This window comes from Hetaerina americana, unplaced genomic scaffold (genome assembly GCF_022747635.1).
Source record: "Hetaerina americana unplaced genomic scaffold, ioHetAmer1.1.p SCAF_34, whole genome shotgun sequence".
NCBI lineage: Eukaryota > Metazoa > Arthropoda > Insecta > Odonata > Calopterygidae > Hetaerina > Hetaerina americana.
Genome location: NW_027286919.1, coordinates 4329006 through 4354926, shown reverse-complemented (window position 1 = coordinate 4354926; position 25921 = coordinate 4329006).

Genomic DNA, 25921 nt, shown 5'->3' with positions numbered 1-25921 from the left:
GGGGTTTAATTGAGGAGGGGAGCAGGGACCGGTTAATGGCTTCTCGCTCGGAACAATACTCGCACCTGCCGCTGACGCCGAGGATTCATTGGGGGGACTCATCGGGGCTGGTGGAGGGGGGGGGGAAGGAGGCCCTCCCCCTTCTCGGTCGAGAGTGTCTCCGCCCCGCTTTGACGGAAACCGCTCTGACTCATCCCTTCGCTCCCGTGCCGAGAGGTTAGGCTGGCCACATCTCTCCAATCGGGGCGACTATGCTGATATATTTAGATTGCGGATACAATATAGTAATTCTTATGGTCAACTTTGTTGCTGAAAATAAATCGATGCGATAATCGATGTAATTCTTTTTATGTACAATCGATACTTCCGCGAGGTAAGGGTGACGCAACTTGAGTGTGAACTAGGGATTGTATTTTGTATTTATCTTATACCGTAGTACGATAAGGGTAATAATAATTCATTTTCAACATCGCTACGAAAAAGACATCATTCCAATTCATGCAGGAGATTCAATCTGAAATTTAACCTTCGCTCCGTGAGATTGGAGGAGCCAAAAACCAAATAAATAAAGTTTAAAGAGAATGAGTGGTTCAAATCCCAGTCAATGCAATAGTTTTAAATTTGTGATCTGCTCGATTCCACCTTCCCCACTTCTCCTGTGCTCGTCCTCTATATGTGCTCTTATCACTGTTATTTTTCGTATAACTATCTCTGTGTAAATGAATACTTGTTTGCCTAATAGCGGGTTTTTGTGTTTGAAAAAAATAAATGTATATACAAGAGGGTTGGCTGAAATTTAATTCACTCATGCTCGTAGACCACAAACAAAATGACCTTTAGAAGCACTCTTGGTGAAATGTGGAAGTAACATTCCCACTCAACACGCATGCGCAGGTTTGATGCCGTTACATTCATCCAGTGTATTTTGAGAAGCGGAAGTATGGAGACGTGCTCTAGTGCTATGTCAATGCGACTTTGTTCGAATCCAGGACTTGACAGCTGTCTTTACCTCATCGTCCGAGGTGTAATGATTACCCTTGAGGTGTCTCTTTAATGGAGGTAGAAAATAAAAATCTCAAGGTACAAGATCGGGGGAATGAGGAGGGTGTTGCCCGCAGTATTCCAATCGACGCTGTCTGCTCTCGTCTGTGAGACGGCGTGGTTCCCACGAAGCACAGATTTTACGGCATCCCAATTAACCAGTAATGCACCCGACACTTTCCTTGGATATTCCAATACGTTTTGCGATACTCTGTTGAGTGAATGGGCGGTCATTTTGAATCGAATCCAGTGCTCGGACGTCCGTTGCGTGTTACATCAACAATTACGGCTTTTCAAGGATCGCAACCACAAAATGTTACCACCCATCGATTCACAGTAGACCTATCAACAGCACCATTACCTCAAATAGCCTGTAAACCACGATGAATCCCAGTAGGAGTCACTTTTTCAGCAGTTAAATATTCGATAACAGCACGCTGGTTAACTCGCGTTCAAGCAGGGAACGCTTGATAATTCTCACTCAGAGAGGATGTGGATTGAATGCTACATTGAAAATTTTTGAAAAGAGCGTGTCGTTCAAGAGAAATAACTGTAATCGACGGTTGAATTATTCACAGCGTTGACTCAATGAGAAGGTTAGTCTACGAAGGAAAGTTTGGACGGAGTGCGTGGGTGAACAAACCGTCAGAGGATAGTTCTCCTGAGATAGTGGGAGTCGTAGCGAGAATGTATGCGGGATAGAGGAGGGAAAAAGTTGTGAGAACCCATTTCTGCGGATAGAAAGGAAATGTCTACGCTCTTCTACCGGTTAATCCGTTTAGGCGCAGAGCCAAAAACCCAATTCGCTGCTGCGTAACTGCGTTACCCTCGTACTTCTTCGATTGGGCGCCACTTTGGAGATAATACTGAGCAAAATCACCCGAGCATTCTATGCGTGGCGAAGAGGAAATTTATCAATACTTCAATAGCATGCATAACTGTCGAAATGTTTTTATAAAACTTCTCTCAGTGGTGACGATTTATAATGAACCCAATTTCTTACCATTCAAGAAATATAACCATCTATTGAGAGTGCAAAAACACACGTTTACCCCAAATATTCCCCCTTCAATCAAATGACTAATGAAACCAACATATAAGATTCGAGATTAAGTAAATAGGAGAGGAATTTGATAAAAGAGAAGGAGGAATGGAAAATTACATTTGTTAGACCTGCGGAATAAAACATTTCTGGAAAATATATTGGAGGGAAAAGTAAAGAAAAAGTAAAAGAAAGTCCGGAAAGGAAATTTCTGGATGACATAAAAAGTACCATGAAAGTTACAAAATGTAAGGATTTGAAAGGACGCCAATGGAGAGGGAAATATGGCTATATATATATATATATATATATATATATATATATATATATATATATATATATATATATATATATATATATATATATATATATATATATATATATATATATATATATATATAATTAATTACATTAATTGCATCTTAAAAGCACCAATGTTAATATTAACTAGAATTAAAATATTACTTTTAGAGAGGATTTAAATGTTATATTGAATAATGCGATAAGATGAAATGGTGTTTGTAGTGATGTTTGAAATTCCTTGAAAATTGCCGCTCCATGACAACTTGCTGTATTCATTATTCATTTATCACCGTATCATCCAACGAATTGAGATTCATTCGCCTATAAATATACTAAAAGACAGAATTGATGTAACACTGGGAACTTTACGTACTTTAGCCGTTATCATGACAAAATGAATCCTGTATTTTTGGTTATGAATTATTTCGGTTCCTTGTCATCCGTCTTCCTGAATTTTGAAACCAAGACAAGTGATCCGCCTACTAGCCTATCAATCATTATTTCAACGCCTGTGCCCACCATGTTTATTGGTGGACATTTGATTGGTCAGCATTTATTGGAACTTCTCTAATCATTGGTTCTGATGAAAATATCGAATAGCTAAAACGTTTTGAAAAGAACGTCTTTCAAAAAAGGAAATTTCGGGTAAACTTATTAAAACTTTTACTTTTAAACTCTACTTTTTACACTTTAAAAATTTTGTCAACAATGTAAAACAAATGTAACATGTTACACCTAAAAATGTCATAAGAAATGCGTCCCTATCAAGATATGTATTTGTAATAAATATCCACCCTAGCAATACGGATCTTAAAACTAATCTAAAACGTAATAATTATAGAGTAACAAGCATCAAGGAATTTATAATTAAAAATTAATTTCATGTGTGAAACAGCTATCATTGGAAAATTTAAAAATATCAACAAAAAAAATTTTTTTGCAGAAAATGTCGGATGATTTGTCGCAGGTTATTTTTGATAGGGATTGATAATCATTGATTTTAAAATTACTCAAATTGAAAAAAACACTTGAAAGTATGTTCAGAATATTCAACGATGCCATTTTTAGTATTAATTATAACTTATTGTTGATATGAAGTCAAAGATTATATATCTAGACAACCTCAAATTGAAAATGTCAAAATATACTTATAAACTATAGACTTAGTAAGACCATAGACACCTAAAGTAAGGATTAAGCTTTTACTTTAAATTCAAAATCTTATCATTTTCTTAGGCTTCATGTTGGAGCTGAAAAACAAATCTAAAACTGTTTATGATGACATGGCAAAATGAAGCATTGTTATTATACTACCCGCTGGTGATGACGCACCTGATGTACGACCAACTCGTGCGAGGTCGGTCCCAAAAGTAGTGGTGTCACTTATTTTTTCCCGGATTGAACGATGAAAGGGCGGTGGTCTCCCTGGCTGGCTTTCGGTTGGGAGGGGATTCCGGTTGCTAGGTTGGAGGTCGGAGCGTTCGTTTGCGAAACCTCCGAAACGTGATCTCGTCACACTCCGTCATGAACCGGTTTTTGGAACAGCGTGGAGCTATCCGTCAGATTTGGCGTTAAACTGGGAAAATAACTTATTGATTGCTCAAGGCAGCTAATATATTGATAACGCCATGGGTATATTGGGTTTTTTGGACAAGTAAACATTGTAATGAAACTGAAGTTAATTATGCAGAGATTTTATTCCCGGTTTTTTCACATAAAAATGATTTGATATTATAGAGGCATTATACCGGTTATTAGTGTATATTAAGTATTGTCAGGTAAAAATTAAGGGATTTGGGAGGCAGCAAATTTTAAAATTCTTTAACTAAAATAATTGTTAAAAGATATATTGTGCACCATTCTAACTATATACGTTTTAAAATAATGGTTCAAAGATAGAGAATGTCAAGTTTAACGGAAGCTTTGAGTCTTGAAATGTTATATAAAATGTTGTGTTCTATTTTGACTTTAGGTATGCTATGCCAGTGTGATGATCACCCATACTTCAAAGGCAATGGCTTTGTCTTTTAGGTAATTGTGATAATAAAGTTCGTTCCTCATGAATACAATAACGTTGTATAATTTGACTAGTACACTAACGAAAAAACACTCGCTATCATTTAAAAAGTAACTTTCTGCGGATTATCTTCATGCTTTTGGTCTGAAAATTTTCACTATTTTTAATAATTTTGCAGTGGTTATTGAAAACGTGTCTCTTAGATGGATGAATTTTACATCTATTGAAATAGTACAAGTAATGCACCATTATCAGACATCAAGTTAATTCTTGTGAAATAGCTTTTGAAATGTTAATTAGGAAAAGGAATTGCTATGACATTTAGATCAAAATCTAATTGTCTAAGGCGCATTTTAGACCAATTATCCCCTTGAAAATGGGGATCCAGGACATTTCCAATCGGACTTCCTGCAAATTGGTGAGCTCAAGTTAAGCGGATGAATTATACAATCAAATCTATTCGTACTTATTTGCATTGAGCCAGGAATTGAGCACACTTTTAAAACGGAACGGGGAGCGATAATTTCATAAAATATGCCAAGTTGTTTGCTTATGCGTAGTCGTTTTAATACTAATACAAGGACCGTCCCGAAATTCACATAAGTTTCGGAATGCAATATGAACCAAGCGACAAGACAAATTAAAAAAAATTGGAGGGAACACTCTTCATATATATTTGCCATTCAATTTGAGCCATTTATCATAACGATACAATGTATTTTCAATTCCCTCTCTGCTGCCGCCTTACATTTTGACCACTTATGTATACCATTTCTGCAAACTTGCATCACTGTTAAAGCACTCTGGTGCATCTACGTTTTTAATTCTAGAAATAGGTGGTAGAGAGATCCGTCATTGTAAATCGGAAATTTTTACGAATCTTGACGTTGCTTTTTACCGCCGTTTCGTCTGTCTCCACTGTGCTATGGCCAATTTTGAAACCTGCCTGCAAATGCACGACTGCCTCACTCCGCCTTCACTCATTACTAATCCGCCTCCTATTCACACACTTCGCCAAGTTTCCCATGCATTTCAATTGGCTTGTGTTTGATTTTTGCCAGAAAAAGCCTGCTCACAGATCGCACACTTCATAACTCGCGGGATTGCAGCGCACATTTTAAGAGTTCGCAGAGTGAGCAGAGTACAAGAACTGTACTTTACTGTAGAAGTACTGTCTGTCAGCAAGCTACCACCACAGGATGCGTGTAATGAGTGCAGGGATGTTAGGACACCAATATGGTGGCTCTAGCCCGCCCCACCGCCACGCTAGGTCGAAACGTGAGTTGACTAATTGACAGCTCTTGTGTTAGTGAAATATTGGAAAACTGTAAAAAAGATTCGAGGTTTATCTTCAACTGTAAATCAGAAATTCAGAGGTTCTGCGTGTTGGAATCAGAGTAAAAAATGACCGCTGAATTCTATTTTGATCAGCACTCTTTAAAAATTAGTAGGTTGTTAAATCAGATACATTTTGAATAAATCATATAAAAATACCAATTATCTAAGAAAAGCCGACCTTCAGATGCCGTTTTTATTTCTCTCCATTACAATACATACCCTTAGGGTTATCCTTGTTGCTTAAGGTTGTCATTGGCCGCAGTAAGCATTAATTCCATCTGTTTCAAGTGGTTTATTTACAGCCTTCGTATTAGCAATAGTCTCGATAATTTTTTAATTTAACAATCGGATTCAGTATAAGAGTTTGAAGGAATAGAAATGAAAAATAAATGGGTACTGCTGTGGAGAGTCTGCAAAAACGCTTGTACCGGGTGCCAAGTGTATAAACAAGAGAAAAGAGTGGGAATGAGGGCGGGAGAAGAGGGAGCATCCAAAGCAGCCTCCGGCGGATGTCCCCCTCCCCCACGCCCACGTGCGTCTAACGAATGGCCTCAACAATGTCCACCACGTGAAAGCGTTCTGAGAAAATTTAATCGAGCATTGATTCACCGGAGGAGAGATTGAAATTGCAATGTAAGTGGGAACGACAAACGGCTCACTTCACCTCTATCCAATTCGTGCACAAATGAACCGGAAAATATGCAAGGCAGGCTAAAGAAACAAAACAATGCGCATTTGCGTACTGATTTCAAAAAAATTAACAGCCTCCATGTCATTTTTTCGTGGTTGCTTAGTTTACTGTACTTCCGGCACAAAAATTGCGATTTCAAAAGAGAGGAACAGAGAATGTACCATTCGGCCACAGTACAGCAGCAATCGTATCGATTTGCGAAAATATATATTTCGTAAAAGCAGTTTATTTAAGCAACTCCGAATGCCAAATGCCGAGTATTTCGAGTCATTCTGTTACGCGAGATACGAAATATTCTTCAATAAATTCCAGAAGCAAGTAAAAGGAACGAATCCAAACCGCTTGATTGAAATTTAATATATTACTCAAAGTATTGATGGCGAAAGATAGAATGTCGACTTCTGAGTTTAATGATTTGATAATAGTTGGTAATTATTGAATCATGGTTGCAAGTAAACTGGCTTACTTGTTTAGTAAATTAGCGTTTTTTGTTCAATAAATTTAAGGCGCAAAATATTTACATTCTGAAATAATATTGATAAATTATGAATTTAAAAATTGCGAGGTATAGCCCTAATTTTTATCATATTTTACGTTTATATATATATATATATATATATATATATATATATATATATATATATATATATATATATATATATATTAAGCGGTTAAGAGCATCCACCCGGCAAGTGGAAAGATCCGGTCTTCGACTCCCGGTCAAGGAAATATTTTTCTCTTGTGATCCATTCGATTCCGCCCTCCCCACCTTTATGTGTGTTCTTGATAAATGAGTATTTATTCGCCGTGGTGGCATTTGGTGTTTGAATGTATGTGTAGTATATATATAAATATATATATAGTATATATATGTATATATATATATATATATATAGTATATGTACATATATATATGTATATATATATACATATATATATATATATATATATATATATATATATATATATATATATATATATATATATATACTACCTTGAACAAAAATTTCCCGGAATTTATTCAGAAAATTAAAAATACAAGTTTATTCATCTAAATCTATATTGTCCCCTTCAAAGTAATCCCCATCGACTGCAACACACTTATGCCAGCGCTTGATCCAATCCTCGAAACATTTTTTATATTCGGTTTTCGGTATGTCCATCAGTGCTTCCTGCGATTTTTCCATTACTTCCTCTCGGCTGCTAAAACGCGTTCCCCGTAATGGTTTTTTAACTCGATTGAACAGAAAGAAGTCACAGGGAGCCAAATCAGGTGAATTCGGTGGCTGTTGGATGGTATTTGTTGCATTTTTCGTCAAAAAATTACGAATAATGATAGCACTGTGCGACGGTGCGTTATCATGGTGCAAAATCCACGAGTTTTCTGCCCACATTTCTGGTCTCTTTCGGCGAATTGCTTCACGCAAACGTCTCATAACGCCCAAATAATACTCTTTGTTTACTGTCTGGCCTTCTGGCAAAAATTCATGATGCACTACACCGTTGTAATCCATGAAAACCGTCAGCATTGCCTTCTTTTTTGACTGAAAACGACGTGGTTTTTTTGGTCTCGGCTCATTTGGTGAACGCCATTCACTTGCCTGATGTCTGGATTGCGTGTCGTACTCATAAACCCACGTCTCGTCTCCAGTAATGATCCTTTTGATGAATGTGGGATCGGATTCAGCCTCGCAAATCATGTCTTTTGCGACGTCAACACGGTCTCTTTTTTGCATGAAATTGAGGTCTTTTGGCACCAACTTTGCTGCTACACGACGGAAACCCAAATCATTAACCACAATGTCTTGGGCGGATCCATAGGCAATGTTCAAGTCCTCCGCTATTTCTCTGATGGTTAATTTGCGGTTATTGACCAACATTTCTTTTACTTTATCAATTTTTTCACCGACTTTCGATGTCGATGGTCTGCCACTGCGTTCATCATCTTCGATTGACTCACGACCACTTCTGAACCGCTCGTGCCACTGGTAAACGACCGTTTTTTTTAGAGAATCGTTGCCGAAACACTTTTCCAAAATTTCCAACGTCCGTGCGCCACTAAATCCGTTTTTTACGCAAAATTTAATACAAGTTCGTTGTTGCAAATTTAAATCCATTTCTGCAATTGTAAAAAATCGCCAACACACACAGAGATAGATGTACTCTTGGCTACTTAACTTTTGCAAATGTCAAGTTATGACACTAAGATTTAAAGGGAATATCAACAACAGATGTACCAATTTAACAAAAAAAACAGAACTCAAATCGGAACGATGGGAGCGCCACACGGTGGTTATTCCGGGAACTTTTTGATCAAGGTAGTATATACACACACATTCAAACACAAAATCCCGCCAAACGGCGCATAAATAAATAAATATATATATGTATGTATGTATTAACGTAAAATATGATAAAAATAAAGGCTATATCTCGCGTCCTGCGAGGGTAGGCGAAGGAAGAGATGGTAATGAGTTGAGAGACTACGGTTTAGACACGAGGAATGACCGCGGGGAGAAAGCAATTGAGTTCTGCAGGAGACAGGGCTTAGTCATCACCAACACTTGGTTTAGACACCACAAAAGACGCAGGTATGCATGGAAAATGACAGGTGACTCAAAAAGGTATCAGCTAGATTATATCCTGGTTAGACACAGGTTTAGGAACAGTGTGATAAATTCCCACAGCTTCCCGGGAGCGGATGCGGACTATGACAACAATTTGTATTTAGTTGTTATGAAATGTAGCGTCCGTTTCAAAAAGATAAGGCAGGGGCGGCGAGTTAGAAAATGGAATGTAGACGCATTTAATGGTTTGAAAAGGAAGAATTACAAACAGGCGGTAGAGAAAACCATGGAGGATGGCAAAGAGCTAAGAACTATCAAAGAAAAATGGGAAAGTTTCAAGAAAGGGTTGTTTAAAGCCGCAATAGACATTATTGGAACCGTTAACGCTAAAACTACTAGGAAACCATTGATCACGGATGAGATGATTACAAAGATGGATGAGCGGCGAAAATGGAATAATGTAATGCAGAATTAAGCAAAATGAAGTACCAAGAGTTAACAATAAATTGAGGCGGCAACAAACAAGGAAGCAAAGGAAGCATGTTGGAAGACGCCGTGCGAGGATATGGAAAGTCTGCAGGGGAAGGGTGAAATCGGTGCGCTGTAAAGCAAAATCGTTATCGGGAAGTAAGAAGGGAAGATCTATGCTAAGCGTTAGAGATAAGGCGGGTAAGACAATGGTTGACGCAGGAAAGATCCAAGAGATATGGAAGGGGTATATATAAGAACTGTATAGTAAAGAACTTAGACCAACAAAGGTAGACATTGAAAAAGAATATGACGTAGAGGAAGACAGCATAGGTCCAGGCATACAAGGTTCGTCCGGAAAATAAGTGTACTGACTCCTGGGCTGGGCGCGGCACTCCAGGCGCGCCCAGCACCGCTCTGACGGGCTGCGATTGGAGGGGGGTATGTTGGCAAGCGACGCTGAAAAAGGCAGTCGGCTCTGAGCTGTGGTGTAGTGAGGAGCTCTGTTAACGTGAACCTCCACGCTCGACCCACGTCACGGAACGCGATGCCGAAGTTTTTGGAGCAGCGTTATTCCATCAAATTTGCGGTAAAGCTTGGGAAATCGTCTACCAAAACTGTCGGTATGATTAACCAGGCTTACGGGGAATCAGCCAAGTCCAGAAACATGATCTTTCGGTGGCACAAGATATTCGAGGAGGGCAGAGAAGAGGTCGACGACGAGTCTTCGAGAGGTTCCCGATGATGCCTTCGCGGGAGCGTTCCAGGAATGGGAACACCGCTGGAACAAGTGTATCGACTCACAAGGGTCCTATTTTGAGGAATATTATCTTGAGATATGTAAAAGTGTAATAAATGTTTTTTCCTGAGCTCAGTACACTTATTTTCCGGACGAACCCTGTACTAGACAATGAGATAGAAAAGGTATTAAGGGAGATGAAACTAAATAAGGCCGTGGGGGTGGATAACATTCCCGCGGAACTATTGAAATGTTTAGGAAAATGTGGGAGGTTATGGTTTGATCCTTTGTATTTATGGGGAAAGAATCTGGCCGGAAGACTTTGTGAGATCAGTTTTAGATCCTATTCCGAAAAAGGTTAAGGCTACGTGATGTCTGGACTAAAGGACAATAAGTTTGATATCCCACGCAGCTAAAGTTGTCCTCAGGATAATAAACAAAAGGATAGAGAGTCGGGTAAACGATTACTAAGGGGATTATCAGCACTCTTTTGCCCAACCATCTCCCCTCTATCACAGTCTTCAACATCCCACTGCTGGTCATCACCCCCTTAATCCACTTTTCCTGCCTCCATAGGATTGCTCCCAACAAACCCCTCTCTTCGTCCACCATACCAAGTACTTCCTCATTTGTTTTCTTCTCTGTCCATTTCACCTTCTCCATTCTTCTCCACTCCCACATTTCAAAAGCCTCCAATCTACGTCTATCCTCCTGCTTCAATGACCACGTTTCCGCACCGTACATGGCTACGCTCCATATCAAAGTTTTTACGAGTCGTGTCTTAATATCCTTGCTCCACGTCCCCGTCATCAACTCCCTCTGCCTTGTGAAAGCCTCTTTGCCTAGCGCAATTCTTCTCCTTACGTCCGTGCGCAAAGCGCCACAGTCCACGAGGTTAAAGCCAACTTTAAACACTTATGGTGTTTATGCCATTCCCGGATGACTCCGTTAAAAGTTACTGTTGCGGCATCTTCCTGCAGTTTCTTTGGAATTTGTCAAAGTAAAACACCATAAGTGTTTAAAGTTGGCTTTAACCTCGTGGACTGTGGCGCCTCGCGCATGACTACGAATGCCTGTGACATTGTATGTACGGTATTTCGTCACAACATCTTGTTCCTTTAAAAGCCCCAATATTTCGGAGTTTAAGAGGACGCTTCGGTAGCTTAAGTGGCTAAAGCACTCGACCGGATATTGAGGGATATGGGTTCGAATCCCAGTCAAGGTGAATGATTTTTACACTCTGAAATTTTTGCATTGAGATACGTTATAGATTTTGTTTCAACATTTCAGGAGCTCATTTTGTTTCCTCCGCAAATCCCTTAGTGGTTAATTATGTTTGATTATGATCAACGCTCATTATTTTAATCAATTTCATTATTTCAATCTCACGAGAATTTCAATGATTTAAGATTTTCTTAATGGAAATTAGATCAGGGTAAATGTAGCGAAATTGATCAAATGATATATGTCATGAAATAAAAAAATTGAGCGACGCCTGAGTACGCAAATATTACAAAATATTTACCCGCGTATTTAAAATATATTCCTTCAAGTAAAAAAGGAAGAATGATTCTCTCAATAGTTATCAGAAAGCACCACGGGCTTTGGAAATTATGAGATGAATTGGTGGAAAATATTAAGAAACCATTTCAAAGGAATCCTGAGCATTGGGCTGGTAGGCATTTCGACATTTGACCCACATTCCCTCGCACTCGTCCTTTTCATAACCTCCGCTTCTGAAATCATCTAAAAATTTCAAATCTCTTATTCTCTCCCTGTGAATAACTAATTAATTCCACCGCTACGCTTCCAGAAAAACAGTACTTGAATACCCTGGTAAAAATATTCTCGGGTGAAAATTATTTCCCAACAAACATGAGGAGCCGGGAGGAAAAATTCAGTTTTAAATTAGTCAGCCATTCGACAGTGCGCTTGGAAGAAATGAGCGGAGATAAAGCTGCGGTGAGGGCCTAGGACGAGGAAATCTCAGGGAAGTTAATGAGCTTCAAGTACAAGGGCATGGATAGTAAATAACATGTTGAAAAATTACCCGAGAAAAACAAATCTAAGGTAGTGTGTGTCTGTGTGAGAGAGAGGGGGGGAAAGAGAGATTTGTTTACCGAAGTAGGTTTTACAAATCTGAATGCTTGAAGGAGAAGAAACGGTAGAAAATAAACAGCTCTAATTGATGCGGTTCATTTAGCTCAAGCTCAATTAGTCAAAAACTATTAGCGATTTGGGTTTTAACCTGGTTGAACAAGTAATATGTAGTGTTGGGGGCATGTTGAAAATGAACGGTGTCCATTTCTGTTCCCCACTTACGTTCTCAGGGAGAGAGACCATTCTAACAGTTCAGGTACGGACTAATGAAGATCAGGAGTACGAGAAATTCAAATTAAAAAAGTGACAGGAGATTATGTGTGAACCCTTGCGGAATAGTGACAGGGACTGTCACCAGCTACGCATCCTAAAAGTGAAAGTGCGAAATTGAAAGGAAAGCAAAACGAAGGGTTAGAGATGCGTCCGTGTGTGAATGAAGTCGGTTGCTCCGGCAAATGAGAAGAATGGCGGAGACAATGGGCGGACGACGGGCGGTTGCACTCCACGTGGGAGGATGCGTAAGGGATGTGGAGGCGAGGCCACATGACGGATTGAGGGGTAGGAGGAACGGGTCTCATTCCGGGTAAGAATTGGAAGCGAGGGGGAGGGAAGAGCGGAGGCGGGGATTATCGGGGGGGAGGCCTTTCGATTGTAATGGGAAGAGATGGGGGAGGGTGGAATGAGGTTCGTGAGTGGGGCGGCTTGAGGGACGGCGGGGGGAGGGTTCCAAGGCATTTGGGGACTAAGCTCGGAACTGCATAGATGCGTGCGCTGTAGTTTTCCCTCGAACATAACCGTAGACTTAAACGGAGTCAAAATACACTCGTGAGTGGGATTAGCCCCACTCTAAATTACTCTCGCATAAATTCAGATCATTGAACAGTTCTTGAGGCATTAAGCATACAAGTATATGAGATGTTTACACTAAGGGGGAATAAAAAGGTTCTGCCAGTTTATCACATATTTTTCATGTAAAATTAACTTAAAAAGATATCATAGCTCTTAAAAGTTTCACGTGAGAGGATGAACTTTGGTGATTTCAATGATTGCTTCTCTATGTGCAGCCTCCACAAGTTTTGGAATCAGAACATAGTAATCTTGCATAGTTGTAAAGGGTGTGCTCTATTGGTTAGAACTACATAAAGCATAAACCCTTCTAATTTTGAAATTAAAGAACTAGCTTTGCAATTCCACAAACAAACTTCATTGAGTACACGACCTAGGTTTCGATGTTGGACGTCATCATCAGATGAAGTCCAACGTCGAAACCGTGGTCGTATTCATAATGAAGTCTGTTTGGAATTAGGAAGATACTTATTTAATTTCAATACCTTTTGTGAATTCCATCAAGTTTCGCCGGACCCGACAAACCTGCATATGTTTATTTTACGATTAAATTTAAAATCGTAAAAAAACGTTTTCATTCCACAGTCGGTAAAGTTTATCAAAGATTGCGCGAAAAATTCGTTAATCTGTAATTAAGAAATTAGCATAAATTAAATTTAAAAATTTATTTTGTTTTTGAATTATCTTGCACCTATGACATTGCATTTTTTATTGTCTCCAAGTATTCATATTCATGCCGTATAGTTTGACAGGATATCTATAAGAATTTCTCTTCTAATATAAATGTAGTTTTAATCATTATAAAAATCGGTGCCGCGGATGAAACTCGGGATCGGAGTCGGGTTGAAATCAATAAGAAACCTGAGGGTATAGTAGAGCTCATGCAGATTTACTTGCATTATATATGGTATACCATGGATACATGAAGTAATCAGAGATAATTCACTTAATCGATCGGGTAGTTCAAATTTATTGAAAAATGAAAGAATCATTTTAGAATGATTATGGATAAAAATTTTGGTTGAAGTTATTTGAAAGAAATATGACCCATCTGTTATAGAACTACCTGTTTCATTTTATAATTCATTTTCATTGTGGTTCAATTTAACACTGTCGCAACTAGAAAAATAATATTTTTCATTGAAAAGTGAAATTTTTATGACAAGTTTGGAGTAATCATTCATACTAAAAATTTTAAAATAAAAATATATTGAATAACCAGGTACTTTGAACGCACCAACGTCATACGCACACATATGTTAATATATCACAAGGTATAGTCAGTATTCCGAATAAAATTATAATACTCTGGGATAATATTCCAAAAAAACATTTATAAAATAAAAGTCGTCACTTTTTGAAGTCCTGAATATTTAAATTCATCCCGTTAAAATGAATAAGAATAGAAAAGCGTAATTGAAGGTCATCTGTAGGGTACATATGATGACACCAAGCATCCGTCAGTAGCACTTCTTAGTTTCCTTTAAAAATGTTACACGCCATGTCCATTGAAAATATTAAGGCAAAATAAAAGAACATCATCACTTGAATAATCAGTTTTCTTCATTTAAAAAAATCATGTTAAATATTTAGCAATTAATGTTTAAAAGGTACGGGATGAAGGGAGGAAAGAAGTTCTCCGAGATGAAGAGGGACCTGATGTAGAGTAGGTTGCTGGATTGTGTTTTGTTAGGAGTCACAAAATAATTATTTGGCAATTGTGTCCATCCAAAAAACGAACTTAATCGGTATATTAATTTATAATAATAAAATTAATAAACTAAAAGGTTTCACGTAAAGTTTTCGGTTGGTATTTTTCTGAAACATCGATTGTGAGATAACTGTGCAGAGAAAAAATTCCTAAATATTGGTGACATCGGAGTCTCATTAAATGATGAAATATAAATTCTTTCAAAGATTTTGGGATGAAGAAATACACGTCTTGCATCTTCTATTTCCATCACTCAATCTACATCTACATAATACCCCGCAAGCCGCCGCAAGGGCGTGTGGCGGGGGTTGTTAGGTCACCAACCATAAAAGGAACAATACCACATACGAGGGACATCCGGAAAGTGGTACCCGTTCGTGCCGCATGAAGTGCTGACGACGCGAGTAGCCGCTGGACGAGGTCAGATAGCTTCAGTGGCTTGTCTGCCTTCTCTGAGCCAAGTTGCGTGACGCTAGCATTGCCTGTGTTGTTTCTGTGATTGTTTACAATGTTTAAAAAAATTGAGAACGCCGCCAGTTGTGAAGTGAGGGCAGTGATTAAATTCCTCAATGCAAGAAACGTTCGCCCATGTGATATTCATCGCCAATTAAAGGAGGTGTATGGAGACAATGTAATGGACGAGTCGTCTGTTCGGCGGTGGTGTCGCAACTTCAACATGGGGAGGGGGAACACACACGACGATGAGCGTTCGGAGAGACCGTCTGTCATTACAGACCAACTGGTGAGCTCAGTTGACGAATTCGTGAGGAACGATCGGCGCGTCACAATTGATGACATCTGTGAGCATTTTCCCAATGTTTCTCGAACAATTGTTCATGAAATTGTTGAACACCATCTGCATTATGCAAAAATTTGTGCAAGATGGGTCCCTCGCGTATCTCAATGAGCTGGCGGCGAAGGACTATGCAGCAGGAATACAGAAACTTGTCACACGTTATGACAAATGCCTTAATTTGCTTGGAGATTATGTTGAGAAGTAGTTTAAAGTATCCTCTTTCAAATAAAATTTTTTATGTTTGTTAATATTTACTTTTGTGTCTTTATTTCACGAACGGGTACTACTTTCCGGATGACCCTCGTACAAAACAACAACGTGGAAAATTACACCCACAGCAGCGCACGCACTCATGCAAAAATTCCTTCATCACCACACTCATGCAAACACAAATACCGCAAAACAACAAAAAACTGCATCCCAGGATGCACCACGAAAACAATCCTACAACACGCAAGCCAGGACACAACGAGTAAGAATGTGAAACACCTCTACCACATGAACATGCAACACAAAACACTCTACACCCCGAAGAGACTGTAAAAAGGCAGGGAATGCGACCCAACGTTGCAGGTAGCAGGAATTTCCCCCCGCAGAGAGGGACGAGGGTTTGAAAGGGAGACTTAAAAACAGATGAACGGAGCACTAATTATATCATTCGGAAATAATGGGTTATTATATCAAAACACACGAGGTTAGTGGAAGAGCATGCATTTAAGTAGAACTAATTATTTTTTGAACCGCGGTAACTTGCGGTAACGTTTCCGCCGAACCGTGGTAACGTCCCTTCAGCACGGTTTTAAAGCAATGGATGAGAGGAAGAAGTCTGGTCGGGCAAAGTCAGTGCTTTTGGTTGGCTGAGGCATAATCGAGGATTTCTTGACAGTTCCGCGTGCGAGTTTCCTTGTGTTCCCCGGAAGAGCACTCGCGGTAATAATCTCCCCCCCGCACACACCTTTCTCATGCTGTTCATGTTTTTGGTCACAATGCGATGCACATCACTTTAAGGGATGCCAAGTTCATTATAAATCATGCGAACACTTAATATGCGATCCCTATCCTACAAAGCCCCCAACTCTTGCAGGATTTTCGTCACTTCTTGAGGTCCATGGGCATCCTGAACATTCAGCGTCCTCAAAATCTTCTCTACCCTCCCGAAACAACTTGGGCCACTAACAAAATACCCAATCTACTCATTATTTGGTCGAAATAAGCCGTCTTGAGTAAGTCATGAGGCTTTCTCCCCCGGTTTTTCCAAGAAGTTTCATGCAAAATTCAATGGCGCAGCGCTGTTCCAATAACCGGTTCCTGTCGGAGTGTGACGAGGTCACGTTATATCGGTTTCGCAGACGAACGATCAGCTCTTCAAGAAGGCTACTGCTACCGGCCTCCAAGCCTTTCTTGAGACTTTACCTACAAATATATCCTGAAAACCGTGCCCCGTTTGTCAGTCTATTCGGAAAAAATAAGTCACGCAGCTAATGGGAGAGTTCTTGTATGGTCGTGTAGTGGTCATGAACGATTATCAATCCTATCGGTGAAAGGGAAGTGAAGAAGGGTGGTTCTCTATTCCCGCACCCAAATTGTGTTGTAAAACTGCTAACAGATGCCTCTCCGAATTGCCCTCCCCTCGAGGGGCGAGAATCTCTTGGTGGACTCGCCCGAAACAGCAATCCGTCACTTCGCGCCCATGCCTGCACCCATGTCCCTCCCCTCAAGGTCATCCGCTCTGCTAATGTACTTCATCTTTCACTCACTGGACGCCATTGGCAGGGTTAACGGGAACGTGTTTTGCATGGGCATTCATTAGCCTACGGAGATTTGCGCTAATGGCCCTTCCCCGTAAGCATATGCAACTTATTAAACAGTCATGTCAGTTGTGAGTTATAATTCACGGCGTTATTTATATTTATTCGACCATTACACGCTGCCACCATCTTAAGTGCAGTTAAAAACCACTTCCAAAGAATTGAATCAAGGTCTATAAACAAAAACATAAAGATAAAAACTTGACTGAGCCCTTGGAGTATAAACCCTAGTTCGATGAAAATACGTCTGGAATATAGCGCCTTAGTAGCGCATAACCTTTCTAAATACATCGTTGATAGGCATGCTTAATCTTTTCACCAAGCATGATGGCGCGTTTCTTCAAAATTATCGCTCAAAAAGTGCAGATCAAAGTTATGAAGGACGTGGTATTCCGTTTTGCGCTAAAGGATGGACGAAACCAGTAAGGCAAATATTTTTTGTTTTACATTAATTTCCAAATATTAATGTCGAACCTTCTTGATTTGTGGCCGATCTTCATTTCGTGATTTTTGTTTTGAAGAATGAATTGGAGAGAGGAATAGTGGGTCATCTAGTTGTTGGGATGCATCATTTTCCACCGTAATAACTCTAGATAAAAAACAAAACAGTTGCATGTATTCGTGTTAGACTAGGCATTGGGTATTGGATCGCAGATGTCGGATAATGCAATGCGATCACCACTAAGCAATGCTATTAACATGGTATCAATGGGAATGGGGTAAGGAATTGGCAATTCGTGAACCACTGGTTCATAAGTGCAGGCGAGTAGGCATTACAAGAGAAACTAGCGAGACGTGTGATCAATTAATCAAAGAGAGTGTGAAAAATTATATATATGACCCCAAAATGTATTTAACAAAACAGCTCAAACTCCGAATTGATGGTTCAAAATCCACAGGTTAGCATCCTTTCCCTCCACTAATTCCCAGATGTCCCACGCACGACCAATACGATCGATTGATTTGCTTAATTGTGGTGTCAGAGAACGAACGATTGATGGATAAACAGAAATACAGCTTTCGTTCTTGTCTCCCGTCGTGCGCAATTAACAGTGAATCCAGTGGGTTTCGCACTTAAACGCATAGGTTTTACTGAAACGAAAGAGAAGTGAGAGACCCATTCTCGGGCCGTTGCTTTTCTTGATTTTTGTTAACGATTTGAACCGCGAAGTGAAAAGTAAAATTAGGATGTTCGCGGATGACACGGTGATCTATCGGGAGATATCTGCGGATGAGGATCGTTTTATTCTAGAGCAGGATTTAGATTGCATTACTAAATGGTGTTCTAACTGGGGATTGACTCTAAATTATAATAAATGTTCAGTGGTAAATTTCTTTAAAAGATCAACGGGATTTGCTTACAAATTAGCTGGAGGTGACCTGGCAGTAGTTGATACGGTAAAATACCTAGGTGTCACATTCACAAAAGACTTAACTTGGGGGACTCACATACGTAAAGTCTGCGGTCAAGCATATAAAAGATTGGGATTCATTAGACGCATTGTCGGCAAAAGTGACTCGAAGGTCAAGGAACGTTATTACCACGCTCTTGTAAGGCCTCATTCAGAATACGCATGCAGCGTGTGGGATCCGAGTGAAAAAGGCCTCATTCGGGAAATTGAGAAGGTTCAACGCCGGGCAGCCCGTTTTGTAAAAAATTCCTACGATAAAACGCAAAGCATCACCGAAATGCTCATGGATTTGGGGTGGGAATCATTGGCTGAGAGACGATTCAATGCAAGATTGAAATTATTAAATAAATTTAGATCCGCATGTTTCAGCACCGAGGTCTCGCAAATTATTCGTACTCCTACATACATTGGTCGCTTGGATCATGCATATAAAATTCGGGAAATAGATGCCAGAACTAGCCGACTCAAGGACTCCTTCTTCCCACGGACAATACGGGATAGCAACTGCAGGGTTATAGATAGCAAAAATTCCACTTGCCACCCTCAGCGTCTAAAAAATAATTAGTTGTATTTAAATGCATGCTCTTCCACTAACCTTATGTGTTTTGTTATATTAACACATTCTTCCCGAATGACCTCATTCATGTTCTGTTCATCTGTTTTTAAGTTTCCCTTTCAATCCCTCGTCCCTCTCCGCGGGGGGAAATTCCTGCTACCTGCAACGTTGGGTCGCATTCCCTGCCTTTTAAAGACTCTTTGGGGGCAGAGTGTTTCGTGGTGCATTTTCATGTGGTGTTTCAATTTCTTGCTTGTTGTGTCCTGGCTTCCGTGTTGTAGGATGGCTTTCGTGCCGCATCATGGGGTGCAGTTTTTTAGTTGTTTTGCGGTGTATGTGTTTGCATGAGTATTGGATGAAGGGATTTTTGCATGAGTGTGTGCGCTGCTGTGGGTGTAATTTTCCGTGTTGTTTTTTTGCATGTGGTATTTTTCTTTTTTACGGTTGGTGACCTAACACCCCCCGCCACACGCCCTTGCGGCGGCTTGCGGGGTATTATGTAGATGTAGATGTAGATGTAGAGACCATCGATATTCGATTGATTCTCACAAAAATGAAGATAAGATCAATTTGATAAATATCTTCATCTTAAAAATGATACAGTTTTCCAGGCAATTTCCCTTATTCAAAGCTAAATGAGTCCTATTCATAACCAAGGAATGGCGTCATGAGTTTGTATATAATACGTAAACGAAATATTAGATATTTCAAATGATTGCATTTCTAGGTAAAATGATTAATCATAAATAAATATGTTTTATAAGCAAAATGGAGTCCTCCACTTTGACGTATCTGAAAGACTGTTGGCTCAGCGTCACTGACGAAAGCAGTGATAATTATACCACCCATAACCTCCTTTAAGATATGAGCAGGTGATTGATTCAGTGACTGAACCAAACAATCGCACGGGTGACTTATTTTTATTATTTCCATTAATATGTTCATGTTTAGTTGAAATAAAACCTATATCTTCCATACTTGGATTACAATTCACTAAGTACTCCACCTAAATTCGATGATTTGAGGCTCCACTTTGTTGAAATTTGAGACCTTTTAAGCATAGCGTTTCCCAACACAAATAACCTTAGTATTTTTTCACATAAAAAACTCTAGTTGACTGCTACTATTACCTTTTAACATCACTTGTATGACGAAACCAGTTGTAGTATAATGAAGTTTTTATATGAAAAATGCTAAGCGAATAAACTCAGAGAAATACTCCACTTTTTATAACAGGAACCAGAAATAATAAAGTTAAATTCATTTATTGAGGGCAAACTATTCTTGAATGCGATAGTTAATGAGTGGAAATAAAAAGATACTAGACAAAACGTAGTTGCATATGCATCATGAACAGCCATGCAGATTTTATTACGAAAAAATCGAAAAATTCAAAGGATTATAATTAGCACTTGGGTTGAGATTGCTGGCTGAGAAATAGACTTCTATTAGTCCAGGGAAATGGTTTTGAGTGATTGTTACCAACTATTGTCTCATATAGTATATTGATTCGGATAAATAAGTATACTGGCTGATTTTCAAATTGGAATTCATTCATCGCTCAGAGAACGAGTAGAGGGGAATTGATTTTAAATTAATGTCCTCGCATTAGACTACAGACAACAACCAAGGGGATCAATCATCCCAGAGTTGACATTGCAAGTGTTCAGGAGAATACGGTGCATATTCAATGAAAGAGGCCAAATAAATGATAAGGTTTTCCAACAAGCTCTTCCCATCACATGGAAACCGAAGAAACCTGTTCACGGTAATTAAGAAACCATAGGTTGCGGCGGATCATGAAAACTATACTCCGACAATGACGAAACTCAGTCAATAGTGTAAAATATGATTCAAGTTACTCTATGAGAGATTTCTGTTAAATTGAACTGGCCTCAGGACCGACACTGTTTTCATGAATAGAAATCACAGCACCGATGATAACTGTATTAAGACAGTTCTATCTGGAAATTTCTCAACCAAAATAATGGTTAAACTAAAGGAACCGATAAAACGATACATCAAATGCCATGGTGAAATAGACTGACAGCTTTCAACAACGTACTATCTACGCAATACTCAGCAAGCCGCCGCAAGGGCGAGTGGCGGGGGGTGTTAGGTCACCCTCCGTAAAAGAGAATAAAACCACATGCAAAACCAACATACAGGTATTATTACATACACCTGTGTTAATGCAACTTTGCACCCACAGTTACGCATATTAATGCAAAAACCCTTTTGACTTAAACACATAAAAATTCAAATTTTATCATCTAACATGCACATGCACCTAAAATGTAGTGAAAATCTAGTCAATAACGTGCAAATTAGAATTGAAAAGTGAGGAGGGGAAGTTTACGTTTCCCTCGGAGGTATATAATTGCATATTATTCCTCTCCTATTGACGTGATTTACGAGGCAAGACAATTATCATAAACATTTATCATAATATTACAATGTGCTTCAAAACCTTTCGTGCTAAAAACAAATTTGAGCATTTACTATTCTATTTATTTGAGCCTTTATTTCATTTGAGCCTTTATTCCATTTGATTTATTTGATTTGAATTATTGAGCCTTTATTTCTTTCAAATACATTTTCCCGTTAAGTTAAAACTTTTCCAAACCGCTCTGTATGCCAGAATTTGACGAATTTTCGACCACCAATGGCGTAACATAATGGCCGACGAAAGATAAATCACTCAGCGGCAGTGAAGTGACTCATCCTGACTGCCATGTAGGAGGACTCAAATCATAATGTAGTACGGCCTTTGAGGTGCAGCAGCTTCATATTCAAGAGGATGGCACAAGAAAGCAGTTTAGAGAAACGAAACAAAACAAGCGTTAACCGGGGCGTACAAAAAATACGCCGCAGAAAGCAGTATTGTAAGTTATGGGTACGGATTGGTAGATGGGTGCAACAGAAAATGATGGGTGTACAGGGTTCGTGGAAACGTTATCGGAACTGGATCTAAATATCAAACTTCATTGCAGTTATCATTACAGTTACTTAATAATCTTCAAAATACATTCCTCCTGCATCGATACACTTAGTTCGGCGCGTCTGCCACTCGTCAAAAACCCGCTGGAAGTCGGTATCCGGGATACTGTTGAGAGCCTTTTTCGTCGCCACTTGAACCACCTCGATGGAGTCGAACCGATATTCTTTGAGCTCCTTTTGATCTATCCTTTGAAGTAGTAACGCGAGAAAATCTTCTTCTTCATGGACGCAGTCAAAAATTTCTTGCGAAATTTCCACCCGCGACAGTTTTTTTTCCTCACTCAAGACTTACGGTACGGTTCGCGCACACTTTCCTCATCGCAAGATCCTCTGTTACAATGGAGTGGACGGTTCCGACTAAAAGGCCGGTCTCCTCACTGATAAGGGCGATTGTTAAACGCCCGTCAGAGTCCAAAACCTTTTTTGCTTTGGCCACCTGAGCATCAATTCGAGCGGTCGTCGGGCGTCCGACGCGGTGCTCGCCTTCGATGAGCTCCCGGCCTTCCTTAAATATTTTGTTCCATTCAAAAACTCTTGTGCGGCTTAAGGCATCATTCCCATTACAACAAAATGGCAGCAATGGGCTAATTTGAAGAATTTATATGGATGGAATTGAGCTGGAAGATTTCTGGAAGATGAGTCCCATCCTAAAGAGGCAAATTTAATCATATCTGAGGGCTAATAAACAATGATCGTGATTTCTCGGGCGGCTATAGTGGTACTAAGGGTCACTAAATAGAGGTGGTGGTCAGTGCAAGTGAATATTTGTGGGTGGGATCAGTTTGGATTTTCAAAATGGTGTGACTACAGCAAAAATGAGGTCACAAATGGAAAGAAACATATATCAGGATGTGTTAAATTATTTCGTAGAATTTAAAGAGGTGTAAATTTTATTTAGTTGAATGGGTAGAATTAATTAACGTATTTGAGATGATGGAATTAGAATGAAGATATGAGATAATTTGCCAAATCTGTTCATGTCTCAGCTCTCAATGACGCATGGAGAGTTGGGACGGGCGGTGGTGATATGGGGAAAGATGGACATTATCACACAAACCTTGTAAGACGCATTGGGTTAACTGATATCAAACATACGGTTGTGAAATATGAATTTTTTAATAAAATTCATATTTAAAATAAATATATCTTGAATATTTCCACGCAGGTTAAAGTTTCGCGATCACCCTTTTTCGTCATTGCTGTAGCTCGAATTGATTCTGCCCACCTAAGATGAATTCCCCAGAAGAGTTTGTTGGCATTTTCAAGTGAAATAATGATCCCCGGGGCCGCCTCCATTAAGCCGGCGTCTTCGGGAGTTGTGTCAACGAAGCTTCGTAGAGGGTTGTGCCGGGGAAGAGGGAGGTTCTGCTCCCGAGAACAATGGGCGTTTGGGGGGATGGGGAATGTGTTGAGGCGGGAGTAGAAGAGGGGCTCATTGGGTGGAGCGTTTGAGAGAAAGAGGAGCAGGGGAAGGAAGCGTTAGGCGCCGGCATTCCGGGAACGCCCGATACATGACTCCTTAACGAGTAGGGAGAGGGTTAGCCGGGCAGCGGAAGGGGGTGGCAGTGGCCGGGGGACGGGCAATAGGGGGGGCGACCGGGGGACGCCTGCCTCTCTCCTTTCGCCGGCAGAGAATGTGTTCAGTGGCACCTCCGACGCACGGCCCTCGCACCCCTTACTCCAGCCAACGAGGGGAAGTCAAGCGCGATAGACGAAGGGCGGACACCTCCGATGGAAAAATGGAATAAAATCCCGCGTGATGTCAGCTCCCTCGGAGTCCCGTCAGCACTCGGCGTTCCCCAAGCGGTTGTCCCGCATCTAAGGAAGAGTCTGATGGTGTCGCCCTTCAAATAGAAATCCGAACATTATACTCATCGCTTATTACCGGCCTTATATATTTCCTATCATTTTGATACTTTTATTAGAACATGTGGCATCTCGCGTAACTGGCATCAATAGAAGGTTTGTTTAAAAATTATCAGCAACAATTTTTCTTGGCAAGTTGTGCTGGATTCAGATCGTTGGTTAGGTCTTCGCATGATCACAGATGGTATTGGCATCGATCAGATGACGATGTTCTCCATTATAACTTTAAATTCAGCAATTTGAAATATCTGCGGTAAACTCGTCCCGAAGGTCTTGACGTAACAAAGTCTAGTAGTCTGTTTGTTGACACCTTCTGCAACGACATCGCGACGAATTCCCAACCCTTTCACAGTCCCGAATGGGCACCAGTAAGCTAGTATTTCCTATTCTTTCTAAAAGTGAAATACTCCCTCAAAAGACTGTACCGCGGTGGGACCCGAAGTGCTGTCAAAGAAGCTTGCACGTGTACCCTTAAGGACTTCTTAAACCAGGGAAAGCCAAAATTAAAGCCTTCAAGTAGTGAAAAACCGCAAGGGCAAATGTGAGCCGACGCATATGGGGTGAACTCGGAAGAATTTAGAATAAATTTCATTACAATTTCTGATAAATTAATTTATTTGTCCGAAAATTTTCGCGATACTTTTATACTACCCATATACATGAAAGACTAATTGAATTTATGATACTTAAACTACTTGGATAAGATTGACCAGTTCATCTTTACTGTCAATATACGTAGCATAAGGCATTGCGTTGCGGTTGTGAATGGAATACGAGGAGACTTCAGAAGTAGTGCAACGGAAATAAATGCTATGAGGTTCTATGGATTCGCGCTGACCATGGAAGTGTTTAAAACGTGCTCTCGTGGCAACATAAGGGATTCTTGCGAGAAATGTATGCCCTTTAACCTATTTATATTCGCTCCAAGTTATCCAACGGGTGTATTTTACTCGGAATATTTTTAGAGCCAATGCTCCACATTTACTTTTAGTCCAGTGGAATCCAACAAATATTGTGTTTATATTCATAGAATGAATTCGATATTATTAATGCGTTTCGGCGCAGTTTCTTAAAGTCTCAAAATTAACTCTTTCTTTGGAGTCACAAAGTATAAGAAATCTTTTCCACCTCAAATGGACTTCGTTCGTTAACATGACTTGTGGATTTGGAATATAAATATACTCACTATGCCAGATTGAAAATCGTTATAAATACCTTTTCCGATATACAGGAATACTAAATCCCCAAGTATATCAGTTCGTTTTGACAAGAAAAGAAGTGCCAATATATTTCAATATGTTGTTATTTATTAATTTAAATTCAAACTGGCGAACTCGATTACTTAACAAGGAATAAAAATGTTAAAGGGACCTCGTTTAGTGACCAGATGGGAATAAGATCATGTACACATTGGTATAGGCAGATCGTGGGTCACGGTAGTGCAGTGGGTAGAGCGTTGGACTACTGACCGTAGGGTCCCGGGTTCGATTCCCGGGCACTCTGGGCACCTGCAGCTCTACCCAAGCTTAAAGTGATTTTTCGGGTACCAGGTTTTCCTGGGAAACCATAACCGGCACAGGGAAAGGAACTGGCCCCCCTACCCTGATGTGTGAATTTTCA